Genomic DNA, 18,715 nt, shown 5'->3' on the forward strand with positions numbered 1-18,715 from the left:
CCTTTTAAATGTTCAACTTCTCCTCTTGGCCACCTCCACCAAAGATAGTGGAGGAGAAAAGCTATTAGGATGTGGGAGAAGTAGACGTGTTTAGCAATAGTTCTTTGGGGGGTGGGCTCAATCTTCTAGGCAGCAATTCAGTCCCTTAGCAAACACCAAATATGACTCAACAGCTGAAGACCAGTCTTCTGGATAGGCAGATACCATCATGAATCAACAGCTTTAGTCAAGTCCTCTAGGCAGGCAGACACCACGCAGGAACCAGAAGCTTTAGTTCAATCCTGAAGAAATGGCAAGATAGAGCTAACCAAAGAAATGCTCAGTGTTCACCCTGAACTGTCCGTGGGGTCACTCCTTCATCATGTGTCCTTCCATGTGTTTGCTATATCAAAGCATCCTTTCACTTGCGTCTGTTTTGGGAAAACATTCTTTTTTTTTTTTGGTTCTTTTTTTTTTTGGAGCTGGGGACCGAACCCAGGGCCTTGCACTTCCTAGGCAAGCGCTCTACCACTGAGCTAAATCCACAACCCCTTGGGAAAACTTTCTTGCACATGTCTGCTCCAGCAAAACAAAATCCTTTCACCCGTGTGCCCCAGGAAAACACCATTTGACATAAATGACTTTCAAACAAGCCAGAAATTTCCACTTCATAGTACACTTTTGCTCAAGGCCTAGGGAACGAGAATTAGATGAGAGTGGAATAATCAAAAGAAGGAATTATTGCAATGTGCCTCAGAGTTGTACCTGATTAATGAGCAAATGTGAAGGCAGGTTAAAATAAATCCAAATTGAAAATGAGAAGAATATTTCACCACCCAATAAGCACTATTAAATTATATACACAAGATAAACATAAAACTCCCAGATGAGAGGCAGTAAGGAAGGATCCATAGAAATCCGTGAGGAGATAAGAGCCAACATTTTAAAATTCTGGTAGAGTTGGAAAGCAAACATAGCAGCCTCTAAAACCTCAGCAAAAATTATTCAAGATGAACAGAAAGATAAAGAAAGCTAGTTACATTATCAGTACTAGACTAGGAGAAATTATCAAATAAAGATACAGATAACATTGAAATTGGCCAGAGGGTGAGAAATGACATTTTAATCAGTGACACTGTGATTATGTATGAAGAGTTGTGTGCTCATCAGCAGAGAGAATGTAGGACAGAAGACAACGGAGGAAAACTTTCAAAGCCCTGAATAACTAAAATCATTGGGATCTAGAATCCTGCAGACAAGAAAACTATGCTTCAGACTTGCAAGGGAAATAAAGACATAGGGAGACTCACCAAAGCCGTGAGACTTTGTCTTGAACTATAATAAATGAAAACCATCATTATTCTTAAGGAAGATGCTATATGAATTCAACCCTATGATATAGTACATATTGAGGAACATCAGAAAGGAGAAATACATTACTAAATGTAGAAGCAATTTCTGTATATTTAAACATTATTCAGTGCTCATGGATATAAAACAAAAGAAATGACTGCCCCTAGAGGCATTGCTGGTTGAGCTTTTGTGTCACATGTGTGTCAACAGGTGGCAGAGAGAATTTTTTCTACTATGCTCAGTGTCCTGACCTATGAACATCAGAATGATTAGTACTCTAGCATTCCATGAAAATAGTACTGGGGCATCTCTGATTGTGGAGTTTGCATGTGATTGGGTCCCAAGGATATGACCATAGGAAAACCTGTTCTGCTTCTTGTCTATAGAAAGGTGGTGAAGACAAGGGAGAGATTCTCTACCTTCCCTGTCCAGGCAGGAGTGTTGGGAAACTCTGTTACTTAAGTTTGCAGTCTGCTATGTGAGTGTAGCTCCTCTGAGCTCATTACAAAATGGAGCACTCTTTTGTCCAGCAGGACTTCTCATTCTCTGACAATGTCTGGGGAGCCTTGTGAAGACTACACCAGGACATGCTGAAGGAAAAAGGTAGAATGAGGAGCAACACAGGAGAGCTTGCTCCTGTCCCTTTTCCTCATTTACTGTAGCACTCAGGAAAGCTGGACATGTAACTTGCCTGGGCATCACAATAGAGATGGCCCTGGATGTGGGGTTTGCAGGTGAGACAGCCCCTAGAGCATGAGTGTAGAAGAGAGCTGGCCCTGCCTCTTTGTCTGCTGGAGGTGGAGAGGACTACAGAGAGATGCCCTCCTCCCATCTTGTCCCTGGCTCTCTAATGTCTAACACTGTGACATTCTGGACAGCAGGACCAGCACCTCACCTGGAGCAGGGTAGACTTGGATCTGTTTTCTGGGGTTGCTGACAATTCAGTCCCAAGGGAGTGATAGTGGGAGGGACAGTGAGCTAAATATCTCATAATCTTTTCAGGCTCAGATCCAGGGCTTTGAAGTGGACCACCCCAATATCTACCCCATTGATGAACTGTGGGGATGCATGAAGTAGCCAGTTCAAGAGACCCAAAGCTACAGGAACTTCATGACACAGGGCAAAAACATAATATCCATGAACTCTCAGTGAGATTTCAGTATTGACAGAATAGCAGGGGCAAGAAGGCTAGTACCAAAGAAGTATGGACAAAAGCATATTAGTATGGGCAAATATGGGATGTTAGAGTAACCTTTATTCATCTAAAGCAACCAGCACTGCTTATTACCTCCTGCTAGCTTAGGCCTGACTAGAAAGCATCTATCCTAGAATCTTTAAGACTCTGAGACATACTGCTAAATAAGCCTACACTTTCTTGTTCTTTCTGAGCTTTAGATGGCTGGTGCAATTTGGCTTCTCTCTGCTTCTCAGTGAATTGTTCAGTTTGCCTCAAATTTCTGGCAACTTGTTCTGATCTTTTGGGTCCTTCTCATTCTCTGTCCCATTCTTTCTTCACCTATTGAAAGTCTGTTCACCTTTCTTCAGCTTGTTATCTGTCCGCAATTGGTATTTGTACAATTTTGAAAGTCTCCCCCCCCCCTCTGATTTATTCTTTATTTTATGTGTGTAACGACACTGAAGCACAATGTTGTTCTCTTCAGACACACCGGAAGAGGGCATTTTATCCAATTACAGGTAGTTGAGAGCCACCAAGTAGTTGCTGGGAATTGAAATTAGGACCTTTGGAAGAGCAGGCAAGTGCTCTCAACCACTGAGCGGTCTCTCCATATCCTGTTGTACTCTATTAAATAACACCTTTTTCCTATCTATTCACCAGAAATTTGGGCATGTCCTATATGAATATCTGATTCATTCTGTCATATCTGCGATTAGCCATTTTGTCTGTCACTCGATTAGAAATCACTTTTAAACATGGGTGGTCCCTTTTACATACTAATTACAAACTAAATTTACATAAATTTTTGGAATTAGTGGCATGTACCATAGCCTGTCTATATTTCAGCCAGAGGGATTAAAGGTGTGTGCTAAGGTTTAAACCTTGAGACAACTAGAAATGAGTATTTTCAGGAAATAATACAACCTTGGGGTTGTGGTGTAATTAAAATCCTGAAAGAGTGGAACACATTGTGACACACTACAGCTTTCAGGAAATATTTCTTTGCTCTGTTGGGAGGGAGATTGCAACGGTAAAAAGGAAATAGGAGGAAAGGCAAAACTGGGTGGGATAAGGTGCATGATGTGAAATTCCCAAAGGACGACACAAATAAAAACAAACAGAGTATTTTAGTACTTTAAAATCAAGATATAAAAATTGCCAGGCAAACAATCAAACAAAACAAGCAAACAAACAAATCAAGGATTTCTAATTAATGAATCTCATATTAGTTTTATGTTATGAAACCAGGAAACTAGGAGTTTCAATAACATCCTCATTGTTGTGGCAAAATACATGATATAGGCAATTTAAGGAAGAAGGATATTCTTTTCCATACACTGAAGACATAATTCATCCTGATGTGAAAGTATGTTTATAAGAATGGTGCTGGCTACAGTAGCAGATTCATAGGTAGCTATACATATTGCATCTATAATCAGAAAACAGAGAGGAGTCCACACCCTCGGGACCACAGGTAAGACCAACTTGTCTGCTGCAAGAAAGCTGCCTGGTGAAATGGGGACACACAGAGGCAGAATTCCTCTAGGACCGGGCACATCCTGTGTTTACCGGAAGTCCCACACCCTCGGATCCCGGCCCACAGCAGCTCTCTGCTCCCAGACCCTGTGGGAAAGAGACCTCACCGCCTGGTCAGGTGGGCACTCCTGAGGCTGCAGAGCGGAAGAGACCACCAACACTGCCCACCCCTGCCCACATCCCTGGCCCAAGAGGAAACTGTATAAGGCCTCTGGGCTCCCGTGGGGGAGGGCCCAGGAGCGGCAGGACCCCTGCCTGAGACACCGCCAGAACCTGAAGGAAACAGACCGGATAAACAGTTCTCTGCACCCAAATCCCGTGGGAGGGAGAGCTAAACCTTCAGAGAGGCAGACAAGCCTGGGAAACCAGAAGAGACTGCTCTCTGCACACACATCTCGGACGCCAGAGGAAAAAGCCAAAGACCACCTGGAACCCTGGTGCACTGAAGCTCCCGGAAGGGGCAGCACAGGTCTTCCTGGTTGCTGCCGCTGCAGAGAGCCCGTGGGCAGCACCCCACGAGCGAACTTGAGCCTCAGGACCACAGGTAAGACCAACTTTTCTGCTGCAAGAAAGCTGCCTGGTGAACTCAAGACACAGGCCCACAGGAACAGCTGAAGACCTGTACAGAGGAAAAACTACACGCCCGAAAGCAGAACACTCTGTCCCCATAACTGACTGAAAGAGAGAAAAACAGGTCAACAGCACTCCTGACACACAGGCTTATAGGACAGTCTAGCCACTGTCAGAAATAGCAGAACAAAGTAACACTAGAGATAATCTGATGGCGAGAGGCAAGCACAGGAACCCAAGCAACAGAAACCAAGACTACATGGCATCATCGGAGCCCAATTCTCCCACCAAAACAAACATGGAATATCCAAAAACACCAGAAAAGCAAGATCTAGTTTCAAAATCATATTTGATCATGATGCTGGAGGACTTCAAGAAAGACGTGAAGAACTCCCTTAGGGAAACACAGGAAAGCATTAATAAACAAGTAGAAGCCTACAGAGAGGAATCGCAAAAATCCCTGAAAGAATCTCAAAAATCCCTGAAAGAATTCCAGGAGAACACAATCAAACAGTTGAAGGAATTAAAAATGGAAATAGAAGCAATCAAGAAAGAACATATGGAAACAACCCTGGATATAGAAAACCAAAAGAAGAGACAAGGAGCTGTAGATACAATCTTCACCAACAGAATACAAGAGATGGAAGAGAGAATCTCAGGAGCAGAAGATTCCATAGAAATCATTGACTCAACTGTCAAAGATAATGTAAAGCGGAAAAAGCTACTGGTCCAAAACATACAGGAAATCCAGGACTCAATGAGAAGATCAAACCTAAGGATAATAGGTATAGAAGAGAGTAAAGACTCCCAGCTCAAAGGACCAGTAAATATCTTCAACAAAATCATAGAAGAAAACTTCCCTAACCTAAAAAAAAGAGATACCCATAGACATACAAGAAGCCTACAGAACTCCAAATAGATTGGACCAGAAAAGAAACACCTCCCGTCACATAATTGTCAAAACACCAAACGCACAAAATAAAGAAAGAATATTAAAAGCAGTAAGGGAAAAAGGTCAAGTAACATATAAAGGGAGACCTATCAGAATCACACCAGACTTCTCGCCAGAAACTATGAAGGCCAGAAGATCCTGGACTGATGTCATACAGACCCTAAGAGAACACAAATGCCAGCCCAGGTTACTGTATCCTGCAAAACTCTCAATTAACATAGATGGAGAAACCAAGATATTCCATGACAAAACCAAATTTACACAATATCTTTCTACAAATCCAGCACTACAAAGGATAATAAATGGTAAAGCCCAACATAAGGAGGCAAGCTATACCCTAGAAGAAGCAAGAAACTAATCGTCTTGGCAACAAAACAAAGAGAATGAAAGCACACAAACATAACCTCACCTCCAAATATGAAAATAATGGGAAGCAATAATCACTATTCCTTAATATCTCTCAACATCAATGGCCTCAACTCCCCAATAAAAAGACATAGATTAACAAACTGGATACTCAACGAGGACCCTGCATTCTGCTGCCTACAGGAAACACACCTCAGAGACAAAGACAGACATTACCTCAGAGTGAAAGGCTGGAAAACAATTTTCCAAGCAAATGGTCAGAAGAAGCAAGCTGGAGTAGCCATTCTACTATCAAATAAAATCAATTTCCAACTAAAAGTCATCAAAAAAGATAAGGAAGGACACTTCATACTCATCAAAGGAAAAATCCAACAAGATGAACTCTCAATCCTAAATATCTATGCCCCAAATACAAGGGCACCTACATAAGTAAAAGAAACCTTACTAAAGCTCAAAACACACATTGCACCTCACACAATAATAATGGGAGATTTCAACACCCCACTCTCATCACTGGACAGATCATGGAAAGAGAAATTAAACAGAGATGTAAACAGAATAAGAGAAGTCATGAGCCAAATGGACTTAACGGATATTTATAGAACATTCTATCCTAAAGCAAAAGGATATACCTTCTTCTCAGCTCCTCATGGTACTTTCTCCAAAATTGACCATATAATTGGTCAAAAAACGGGCCTCAACAGGTACAGAAAGATAGAAATAATCCCATGCGTGCGATCGGACCACCACGGCCTAAATATTGCCTTCAATAACAATCAAGGAAGAATGCCCACATATACTTGGAAATTGAACAATGCTCTACTCAATGATAACCTGGTCAAGGAAGAAATAAAGAAAGAAATTAAAAACTTTTTAGAATTTAATGAAAATGAAGGTACAACATACCCAAACTTATGGGACACAATGAAAGCTGTGCTAAGAGGAAAACTCATAGCGCTGAGTGCCTGCAGAAAGAAACAGGAAAGAGCATATGTCAGCAGCTTGACAGCACACCTAAAAGCTCTAGAACAAAAAGAAGCAAATACACCCAGGAGGAGTAGAAGGCAGGAAATAATCAAACTCAGAGCTGAAATCAACCAAGTAGAAACAAAAAGGACCATAGAAAGAATCAACAGAACCAAAAATTGGTTCTTTGAGAAAATCAACAAGATAGATAAACCCTTAGCCAGACTAATGAGAGGACACAGAGAGTGCGATCAAATTAACAAAATCAGAAATGAAAAGGGAGACATAACTACAGATTCAGAGGAAATTCAAAAAATCATCAGATCTTACTATAAAAACCTATATTCAACAAAACTTGAAAATCTACAGGAGATGGACAATTTCCTAGACAGATACCAGGTACCGAAGTTAAATCAGGAACAGATAAACCAGTTAAACAACCCCATAACTCCTAAGGAAATAGAAGCAGTCATTAAAGGTCTCCCAACCAAAAAGAGCCCAGGTCCAGACCGGTTTAGTGCAGAATTCTATCAAACCTTCATAGAAGACCTCATACCAATATTATCCAAACTATTCCACAAAATTGAAACAGATGGATCACTACCGAATACCTTCTACGAAGCCACAATTACTCTTATACCTCAACCACACAAAGACACAACAAAGAAAGAGAACTTCAGACTAATTTCCCTTATGAATATCGACGCAAAAATACTCAACAAAATTCTGGCAAACCGACTCGAAGAGCACATCAAAACAATCATCCACCATGACCAAGTAGGCTTCATCCCAGGCATGCAGGGATGGTTTAATATACGGAAACCCATCAAGGTGATCCATTATATAAACAAACTGAAAGAACAGAACCACATGATCATTTCATTAGATGCTGAGAAAGCATTTGACAAAATTCAACACCCCTTCATGATAAAAGTCCTGGAAAGAATAGGAATTCAAGGCCCATACCTAAACATAGTAAAAGCCATATACAGCAAACCAGTTGCTAACATTAAACTAAATGGAGAGAAACTTGAAGCAATCCCACTAAAATCAGGGACTAGACAAGGCTGCACACTCTCTCCCTACTTATTCAATATAGTTCTTGAAGTTCTAGCCAGAGCAATCAGACAACAAATGGAGATCAAGGGGATACAGATCGGAAAAGAAGAAGTCAAAATATCACTATTTGCAGATGATATGATAGTATATTTAAGTGATCCCAAAAGTTCCACCAGAGAACTACTAAATTGATAAACAACTTCAGCAAAGTGGCTGGGTATAAAATTAACTCAAATAGATCAGTTGCCTTCCTCTATACAAAAGAGAAACAAGCTGAGAAAGAAATTAGGGAAACGACACCCTTCATAATAGACCCAAATAATATAAAGTACCTCGGTGTGACTTTAACCAAGCCAGTAAAAGCTCTGTACAATAAGAACTTCAAGACACTGAAGAAGGAAATTGAAGAAGACCTCAGAAGATGGAAAGATCTCCCATGTTCATGGATTGGCAGGATTAATATAGTAAAAATGGCCATTTTACCAAAAGCAATCTACAGATTCAATGCAATCCCCATCAAAATACCAATCCAATTCTTCAAAGAGTTAGACAGAACAATTTGCAAATTCATCTGGAATAACAAAAAACCCAGGATAGCTAAAGCTATCCTCAACAATAAAAGGACTTCAGGGGGAATCACTATCCCTGAACTCAAGCAGTATTACAGAGCAATAGTGATAAAAACTGCATGGTATTGGTACAGAGACAGACAGATAGACCAATGGAATAGAATTGAAGACCCAGAAATGAACCCACACACCTATGGTCACTTGATTTTTGACAAAGGAGCCAAAACCATCAAATGGAAAAAAGATAGCCTTGTCAGCAAATGGTGCTGGTTCAACTGGAGGTCAACATGTAGAAGAATGCAGATCGATCCATGCTTATCACCCTGTACAAAGCTTAAGTCCAAGTGGATCAAGGACCTCCACATCAAACCAGACACACTCAAACTAATAGAAGAAAAACTAGGGAAGCATCTGGAACACATGGGCACTGGAAAAAATTTCCTAAACAAAACACCAATGGCTTCTGCTCTAAGATCAAGAATCGACAAATGCGGTCTCATAAAACTGCAAAGCTTCTGTAAGGCAAAGGACACTGTAATTAGGACAAAACGGCAACCAACAGATTGGGAAAAGATTTTTACCAATCCTACAACAGATAGAGGCCTTATATCTAAAATATACAAAGAACTCAAGAAGTTAGACCGCAGGGAAACAAATAACCCTATTAAAAAATGGGCTTCAGAGCTAAACAAAGAATTCACAGCTGAGGAATGCTGAATGGATGAGAAACACGTAAAGAAATGTTCAACATCTTTAGTCATAAGGGAAATGCAAATCAAAACAACCCTGAGATTTCACCTCACACCAGTGAGAATGGCTAAGATCAAAAACTCAGGTCACAGCAGATGCTGGCGAGGATGTGGAGAAAGAGGAACACTCCTCCATTGTTGGTGGGATTGTAGACTGGTACAACCATTCTGGAAATCAGTCTGGAGGTTCCTCAGAAAATTGGACATTGAACTGCCTGAGGATCCAGCTATACCTCTCTTGGGATTATACCCAAAAGATGCCCCAACATATAAAAAAGACAAGTGCTCCACTATGTTCATTGCAGCCTTATTTATAATAGCCAGAAGCTGGAAAGAACCCAGATGCTCTTCAACAGAGGAATGGATACAGAAAATGTGGTACATCTACACAATGGAATATTACTCAGCTATCAAAAACAACGAGTTTATGAAATTCGTAGGCAAATGGTTGGAACTGGAAAACATCATCCTGAGTGAGCTAACCCAATCACAGAAAGACATACATGGTATGCACTCATTGATAAGTGGCTATTAGCCCAAATGCTTGAATTACCCTAGATGCCTAGAACAAATGAAACTCAAGACGGATGATCAAAATGTGAATGCTTCACTCCTTCTTTAAAAGGGGAACAAGAATACCCTTGGCAGGGAAGAGAGTGGCAAAGATTAAAACAGAGAGTGAAGGAACACCCATTCAGAGCCTGCCCCACATGTGGCCCATACAGATACAGCCACCCAATTAGACAAGATGGATGAAGCAATGAAGTGCAGACCGACAGGAGCCGGATGTAGATCGCTCCTGAGAGACACAGCCAGAATACAGCAAATACAGAGGCGAATGCCAGCAGCAAACCACTGAACTGAGAATAGGACCCCCGTTGAAGGAATCAGAGAAAGAACTGGAAGAGCTTGAAGGGGCTCGAGACCCCAAAAGTACAACAATGCCAAGCAACCAGAGCTTCCAGGGACTAAGCCACTACCTAAAGACTATACATGGACTGACCCTGGACTCTGACCTCATAGGTAGCAATGAATATCCTAGTAAGAGCACCAGTGGAAGGGGAAGTCCTGGGTCCTGCTAAGACTGAACCCCCAGTGAACTAGTCTATGGTGGGAGGGCTTCAATGGGGGGAGGGTTGGGAGGGGAACACCCGTAAGGAAGGGGAGGGGGGAGTGGGATGTTTCCCCGGAAACCGGGAAAGGGAATAACACTGAAATGTATATAAGAAATACTCAAGTTAATAAAAAAAATAAATAAAATGTAAAAAAAAAAAAAACAGAGATGAAAATGGGTTCTAATGTGTTGATCATATTTATTCAGTCCCATACTTCAAAGCTTTTATCCAAGTTTTAATAATTAATTAATCAATTAGAAACTCATTAGAACATACAAAGTCTCAAAAACAGAAATAATAACCATAATAATGTGTTCCATTCTAAATTTCTTGACATTTGAGACTTAGGCATAGCATAATTGTATGACATAATATCTTTGAAATGATTGGGAAAATGTGTCCAAAGCTGATGTGTCTTTGTAAAATGATGAATTGTGTTCTTTTAAAGGAAACTATAAATCTAAAATAAAAAAGTATCTTATTCTTCACACATAAACTTAACATGTTGAGTTTCGTCCTTTTATTGTCCCTTTTCTAACAGTTGCTAAAAATTTGATGCCCTGTATTAAAATTTATGACAGGTAATATCAAATAGAGATGATATTTTATAGCAGTTAGAGCTTCTAAAGTGCCCTTATACGCACAATAGTCACTTAATGAGTGGTAGTTAATACACTGATTAAATTATTAATAGTGTCCTCTGAACCATAAATTTGAATTTTAACAAAGTGCTTTGGGTCATTTGTTTTTTTTCTGATTCCATATGATTTGGTGTTCTGTCAAGGAAAATTTGCCAAACTCAAGATTACAAAATGTATTTGCCTAGATATAATACTTATATCATTTGTCTATTTTGAGGATTAAAAACAAACATTTTGAAGCAATGTTTCTACTTTACTTTTGTGCGTATGGTGACTATTCGTCAAAAACATATATTTGCTCTTTCCAAGACTTAGTACCTCACAAAATATTTTCATTGTTCATGAACCTACAAATTCTACAAAGATACTGGGAACGGCTACTCTCAGGCCAGTGCTCAATTGTTCAACTACCACTGATCAGTAGCAGGTTTTGAAATAGTGAAATGCAAGCCTCTATTGTTATCCTCTCCTCAGTCATTTTGACCTGTGTGGGTTCTTCCCAAATGCACTGGCATAGTGATATGTACTTGAAGTCTCAGGAAGAAGGAAACTGAAGCAAAAAGGTCTGGTGTTTAAACTTATGTGAAAACGGCCTTTCTCCAACGTAAGTTCTTCTTTAAGAAATGATAAATACTTTTTTATCAATTTCATTTTGAAATTTCTTATAAATAATATGCCTTTTGTATACTAACTTTATGTCCTAACATCTTGATTAATTTAGAATCAAGCTTTAATGTGTTTAGCAAATTCCTCCAGAATTTCTATAACAAAGAATAAACCATATGCAGCTAAGAATAGTCTCATGTCTTGCCTTTAAATTCATGTGTTATAGTTTCTTTATCTTATCTAACATATTATGTTTTGTTACTGATTCTATTATATGTTCCTTATTTATTGTTATATTTTACTTATTTCTTATTCTTACCTCATTGCTCTAGCTATATCCTGAGTATAAATAGCCAGAGTATTTCTTTGCCTTGTTCTTATCTCTAGGAAGAAATTGCAAATACTGGCTGTAGGCCTGCTCCACATACCTCTTAGAATATTAGGAAAATTCCTTTCTTTTTCTTTTGTGCTGAATATTTATATCGTAAAGGAATGATGGGTGACTCTTACTATTGAGAATTTTCTCTTCTATTAATGCAGCATATTGAACTAATTTGTTTTTAGATAGTAAGTAAACACTTGCTCCTGGTGTTTGATTTGTTTAACATGCTACTGGACAGATTTTGGTGGCGTAATAGATACTAATTTGTTACCTTCATGTGATACCTTTGTCTGGTTGAGATACCAGGGTGATGTTAACACCAGGAGGACATTATGATACATTTCTTCTTCTATTCTTTGGAAGAATTTACTAACACTAGTGTTAATTTCTCTTTGAATGTCTGGAGGAATGTAGGAGAAAAAAACCTGTATCTATGATAGAAGTTTGAAAGGATTCTTATTGCTTTTCATTAGCATGATCTTCAGACAAGGAAAATCAAGAACAATTTTCTAAGAAACAGCAACAATTTTCATTCTGGTGTGATGTTCAGCAGACTTGTAGAAATCAAAGTATATCCATTCTATTTAATTTTTACAGCTGAGCTTCAAATTCCGTGTAATTTTTCTTGCTTCTACTCCTAAATTTCATTCCTTGTATTTATGAGAACATACGTGGAATTTCCATACACTATTCCTGAATATGTAATAAAGGCTTGCATATTCTAACCTATTTCATGTGTTTTAAGATTATGTTGCTTCTGCTTCAGTGAGATTATGTTAACTGCTATGTTGCAGTGTTGCAGAACTTAAATTATGCTTGGTTAAGTGAAATATGTGCTGTTCATAGAGCATGGAATGAGCAAACTTTACATTTACTAGAGCTTTATTAATAGTCATTTGTGATTGTCTCACATACACACATAGAAACACACACACACAACTTCAGGTGAAATTTATCTTATCATGGTCTAATTAAAATAACTAATTCAAATAACCAAAGAGCGTCCACAATTGAACCCTCAAACCAGCTTCCTGTATCTTTTCCATGATACCCAACTCTGCAAGTTTATTTTGGTAAGAGTTCTTTATTTAGTATATTCCTACTTCTGTTTTCTCTTCCTGTTTTGAACTGGGAAATGGATGTTTACTTATTTTTTTAGACAAGCATTGCACTCAGTTTTAGCAATTTATATAAATGCCTCTCAACAGTTTTCTTTGATTGACTTATTATATTTACCTGTCTGTTATGGAAGCTTTACTAAGCTGGATGGGAGACTCAAGAAAGCAGAGCAAAGAGAAGTGCAATACATACTGTTTAGTGCACAGAACATTTTCTCCACATGTTACAAAAAGTAGAAAATGTACTAGTCATTGTCAACATGTCTTTGCATGATACAGATTTATATGGAAAGGGACAAGGTCTTACAAAGGTGTACCTTGCAGATTCAAGTACCTGGCTCTCAGAGGAGAAGTTGAGGATTGGATGAATTTATGAAATGAATGACACCAGATCCTTTAAACAATAAGATAAGAGAAAACTAGGGAATGCTGGCAGTCAAAGTCAAATGATCCTACTGTTTAAAAGATCTACAGGAAGAAGGGGAAGTGTTGCATTCTTTGCATATTTCAGAAAAAGGGGCACTGTAGACTATTTTCTTGACACCAGGGTTCCCCCAATAATGGTCACAGAATCACATATCGTGTGTGTGTGTGTGAGTGTGTGTGTGTGTGTGTGTGTGTGTGTATGTGTCTGAGTGTGTCTATGGGTGTGTCTCTGTGTGTTTGTTTGTGTGCTTGTGTGTGTGTCTTCTTTCAACTTCCTCTATCTAATTAATTTGGCTTTTCTTAGGAAATATCTTCTACAAGTACAGTTTAAGCAAGCTACAAGGACATTTCTTTACTCATTTCCTGGACCAAACCTTTTCTGTCTTTAGCTTCCTCTTTCTTAGAATATCTGTTTTGGGAGAGTGGGAGTTGACACATGCACCTTTAATATGCACAAATGTTGTAGCATCAGTTTTTACAGCAAATCATGAACTATTTAATGTAATAATTACCTATTATCTGCATATTGATTCACTAAAAACTGAGGTTTTCTAGGAAATAGGTACCAATATTCTAATTTTGATAATGCAGAAACTGAGATACTGAGGCATAATGGGTCAGCGTGCTTGTGGTGAATTCGTGAAGACCTAAGTTCAGGTTCCTCAACATGCATGTAAAAAGACGAGCATGGTTTACACAGGCTTGTAACCTCAGCAGTGTGCGGGAAGGAGACAGGAGGATCACTCTGTGTTCTAAGATCCATGCCATGTCCTTTGCTGAGTATATGATAACAGATATGTTCTCTAGTACCATTAAGGTCATAAATTTCTTTTTATCATCTTTTTTATGTTTGATATTATAATGTAATTATATCATTTCTACATCTTCCCTGTCTCCAAAGAATAACACAGACCACCCCTTTCTCTCTTTCACATCCATGGCCTCTTTTTTCATTGTTTGTAGTAGCAAGCATATGAGGAAGGACATCTGTGAATTCCACAGCAGCAGTCAGTCATATGTAGCTTTAAATGAACTAGTATAGTGGAGGCACGGAAATGAATGCTGAAGTTTTATTTTTAGTTTCATTATTTTAAATGATATAGGTCACAAGTGGGCCAGAGAGTACTGTAGAAGGAAACAAACTTCCCTGGATATGCCATAATCTATGTTTTGGCTCCTATCCTTAATTTCTTGTCAACATAACATTCAGCTAAGTTTTATTGTCTATAGCGTACAGCAGTTCTGAACCTGCAGTTTGCCACTCTTTTGGCAAACCACTATCTGCAAAATATTTTATGATTCAGAACAGTAGAAAAGCTATAGTTAAAATTAGCAACAAACATAATTTTCTGGTTGGGGATCACTAACCGTAACTGTATTAAAGGGTTGCAACATTAGGAAAGTGGAGGACCACTGGTATAAAACATAAAGAGAAACAAGAGAAACACCTCAGAAATCTATTGCTGCCTCAGAAAGAATGTTGCACCTTTTGAATTTATTTTTTTGTTACATGTCATTTATTGTAACAGTGAGATCATTATGAAGACACTGATTTGGAATGGTCCAGTGTCCTGTGGTTTCCAGGGAAGAGGCTATTGAGATTCATTCATCCTTCCATCATTCGCCAGTCCATCAATCAAGGCCCATGATCTTACTTAAAATCTGTTCAGTATGGTGGTGGTGAACTCTGTAGTGAATGGGTAAAATGTATAGCACCATTTGAGCTGGTATAGATGGTACTTCTCATTTTATAAGTACACTAAGAAAGAGATCTTCCTATTTTTAACTTGTATATGTGTGTGTAATTGTGTAATTGGTGTCAAGACAGGAGTTCCTAGCAGCAGAATTATTGATTGCAGGGATAAAACAAGCTGAATTATAGCTATTTAAAATGTCCAGGGATAAGCTATGAATAACAATAATTTATAAATAAATTCATGGTTGAAATAATCTGCCATTATGTTTTATGTTCTGCTTTTCTTTAAAACAAATGTTTAAAAAAAAGTCAATATCTTTTGTAAGAAGGAAAAAAACTTGGATGGCCTGCAGGGCCTTCCTGGTATCTGCTGTTACTTGAATCAATTAATTTATGAACAGTAGGTAATACTAAGCTATACAAATTGCTCACACACATATTACTGAAATAATGTACTAACTGTGCATGGACTATACATTTCTGGGAATTATGTCTGTAAGAATTCAGCTATCTGGAAACCGCTATAGAAATCTGACATTTTATCTTTCATTTAAAGTGACACTGCAATTTTTTATTTGGCTAGGTAAATGAAATATATACTCAAATCACATTAGGATGCAGTAAGAAGAGCTTATCTTGGTGATCCCTCTTAGCATTTTTTAGGGGTCAGGACAGAGTTCAGGAATTGGGTCAGACATTGACATGAAATTAATGGTTTGGTTATCACACGAATCACTCAAATTATGTTTGTTTATGTCAGAGAATTTTAAAAACTTTAAAAAACTATTCTGAGGAAAGGAATGCTTAGTTATTGAGAATTTGTTGACTGAAAATGAATGAATTTGTGTGTGTGTGTGTGTGTGTGTGTGTGTGTGTGTGTGTGTTCACAACTTAGGAGTCCACAGACCCACAGTGCTTTGAGTTTATGTTGGGAGTCTGCGAGGCTGAATGTCTGGATAGGCACTTGGGAAGGGAGGGGAGGGGAAGGAAAGGGAACGGAAGGAAAGGGAAGAGAAGGGAAAGGAACGGAAGGGAACGGAAGGGAAGGGAAGGGAGCAGAAATAGAGGGGAAAAGGAAGTTAGGCTGTGGGGACAGTTAAAGCAAGGCATCTGGAAATGTTCTATTTTCATTTTTACTTAACATGATAATAGACCTGAAGCTTATAGTAAAGGAAATATTCACTCAGCTGAACTGATAATTCCTAACACCAAAGCCACTGAATAGTACATGTATAACTGTGGCTGTCAGGGAATTCCTTCTCTGGGAGTGAAAGAGTGCCTACAAAAGTGTATATTGGATATGATTTCTTCTTGGAAGATGAACAGCATATCTTAGCTTTCTGCATTGGCCTTGGTGTGCTCCAAGCTGGAAGCACAGTAAGAATCCAAACTCTGTCTTAATTATTGCATCTATATCTCTAGTGCTTACTTACTACTTCATACTTAATGTGTGTTGAATGATAACCATTTTGTAAACATGCCCTGAAGTGCTGGTGTGGCTTCCTCGGAGCAGAATACACAAGAAGTTTTCTTTGTATGTGAAGACATCGATGTGCTCACACTTCTGTGCTTGTGCTTGTGCAACTCAGAAGTTGACTTTGGGTATCATTTCTCAGATTCATCTACATTTGTGTTTTAGGTTTCTCATTGAAATTTAGGGTTTGCCGCTGAGGGCCTGGTGACTGGTAGGTGAGCCTCCATGTTCCTCTAGTCTCCAACTCCCAGCACTGAGAATGCCATGACATGCCATCATGACCCCTTTTTTCCATGACTTCTAATGATCAAAGCATGGTCCTCAGGTTGACACAGTAAGTGCTTTATCCATAGAACTATATCCCCGGCTAAAATTCATAAAAAATTTTATCAAACAAACTCCATACTGTCTTAATTAGGGTTTTACTGCTGTGAAGAGACACCGTGACCATTGCAACTCTTATCAAGGAAAGACATAATTGGGGCTGGCTTACAGGTTCAGAGGGTCAGTCCAGTATCATCAAGGCAGGATCATGGCAAAATCCAGGCAGCAATGGTACAGGAGGAGCTGAGAGTGCTACATCTTCATCTGAAGGAAGCCAGGAACAGACAGATAAGAGGAGGGTCTCCTAGGACCCCCGTTGAAGGAATCAGAGAAAGAACTGGAAGAACTTGAAGGGGCTCGAAACCCCATATGTACAACAATGCCAAGCAACCAGAGCTTCCAGGGACTAAGCCACTACCTAAAGACTATACATGGACTGACCCTGGACTCTGACCTCATAGGTAGTAATGAATATCCTAGTAAGAGCACCAGTGGAAGGGGAAGCCCTGCTAAGACTGAACCCCCAGTGAACTAGACTGGTGGGGGGAGGGCGGCAATGGGGGGAGGGTTGGGAGGGGAACACCCATAAGGAAGGGGAGGGGGAGGGGAATGTTTGCCCGGAAACGGGGAAAGGGAATAACACTCGAAATGTATATAAGAAATACTCAAGTTAATAAAAAAAAAAAAAGAACTATTAGCCATGCCATCTACCGTGTCAAAATTGGGAAACCCATAATGACTTTTAATGATATGTGTTGCATATCAAGTGTATTTATCCTGGACAAAATATTATATGAATCCTTTAGTTTCACTGTAATGATAAATATAGCAAATTGTATTTATTTTGTACAACTTGAAAATAATACAACAAAACTCACAAAATAATTTTAAACACACGCAAAAAAAAGAAGAGAAGGGTCTCCAAGCCCACCCCCACAGTGACACACTTCCTACAATAAGGCTACACCTTCTAATAGTGCCACTCCCTGGGCCAAGAATATGCAAACCATCACAAATAGCAAATGGTGTTGTCACTTCTTTTTGAATTAATAATTTATTATTGCATGGAGCTAAACAAGAGGTAGCAATGAATAGCCTAGTAAGAGCACCAGTGGAAAGGGAAGCCCTTGGTCCTGCTAAGACTGAACCCCCAGTGAACGTGATTGTTGGGGGAGGGCAGTAATGGGGGGAGGATGGGGAGGGGAACAACCATATAGAAGGGGAGGGGTTAAGGGGATGTTGGCCTGGAAAACTGGAAAGGGAATAACAATTGAAATGTAAATAAGAAATACTCAAGTTAAAAAAAGAAAAAAAGGAGAATAAGAGGACATCAACTGTAGAAAGAGTACATGTGTGGGATGATGTCACTGGAGGAGTTAACATAAAAAAACACAGAGGGAAAGCATGAAGTAAATACTGTACTCATGTGTTAAATTCACAAAATAATAATAATAGTAATAATAATAATAATAATAAAGTGCAGACAAACAAATATAAAATATTACTTCTTTAACCCCCTTTCTCCTCTTATTATACATTATCAGACTGGTGTTCCCCTTTAGGCTTTCACTTTTCAGGATCCTGATTTAGACACTTTTCCAGAGTAGAATCTATTCATTCACAATATTATCAGCTTTAGGTCCCTGCATTCTAATTC

General features: G+C 39.0%; 1 non-coding gene across 1 annotated transcript; it reads left to right on the forward strand.

Annotated features, from left to right (window-relative positions):
* Window positions 1-1,488: 1,488 nt before the first annotated feature.
* Window positions 1,489-1,617, forward strand: LOC120098699 (small nucleolar RNA SNORA17). The gene has a single exon (XR_015644493.1). It is a non-coding gene; the product is annotated as a small nucleolar RNA SNORA17 (small nucleolar RNA).
* The last annotated feature ends 17,098 nt before the right edge of the window (window positions 1,618-18,715 follow it).

The sequence above is a fragment of the Rattus norvegicus genome, chromosome 19 (genome assembly GCF_021556685.1).
Source record: "Rattus norvegicus strain SHRSP/BbbUtx chromosome 19, alternate assembly SHRSP_T2T, whole genome shotgun sequence".
NCBI classification, from domain to species: Eukaryota; Metazoa; Chordata; class Mammalia; order Rodentia; family Muridae; genus Rattus; species Rattus norvegicus.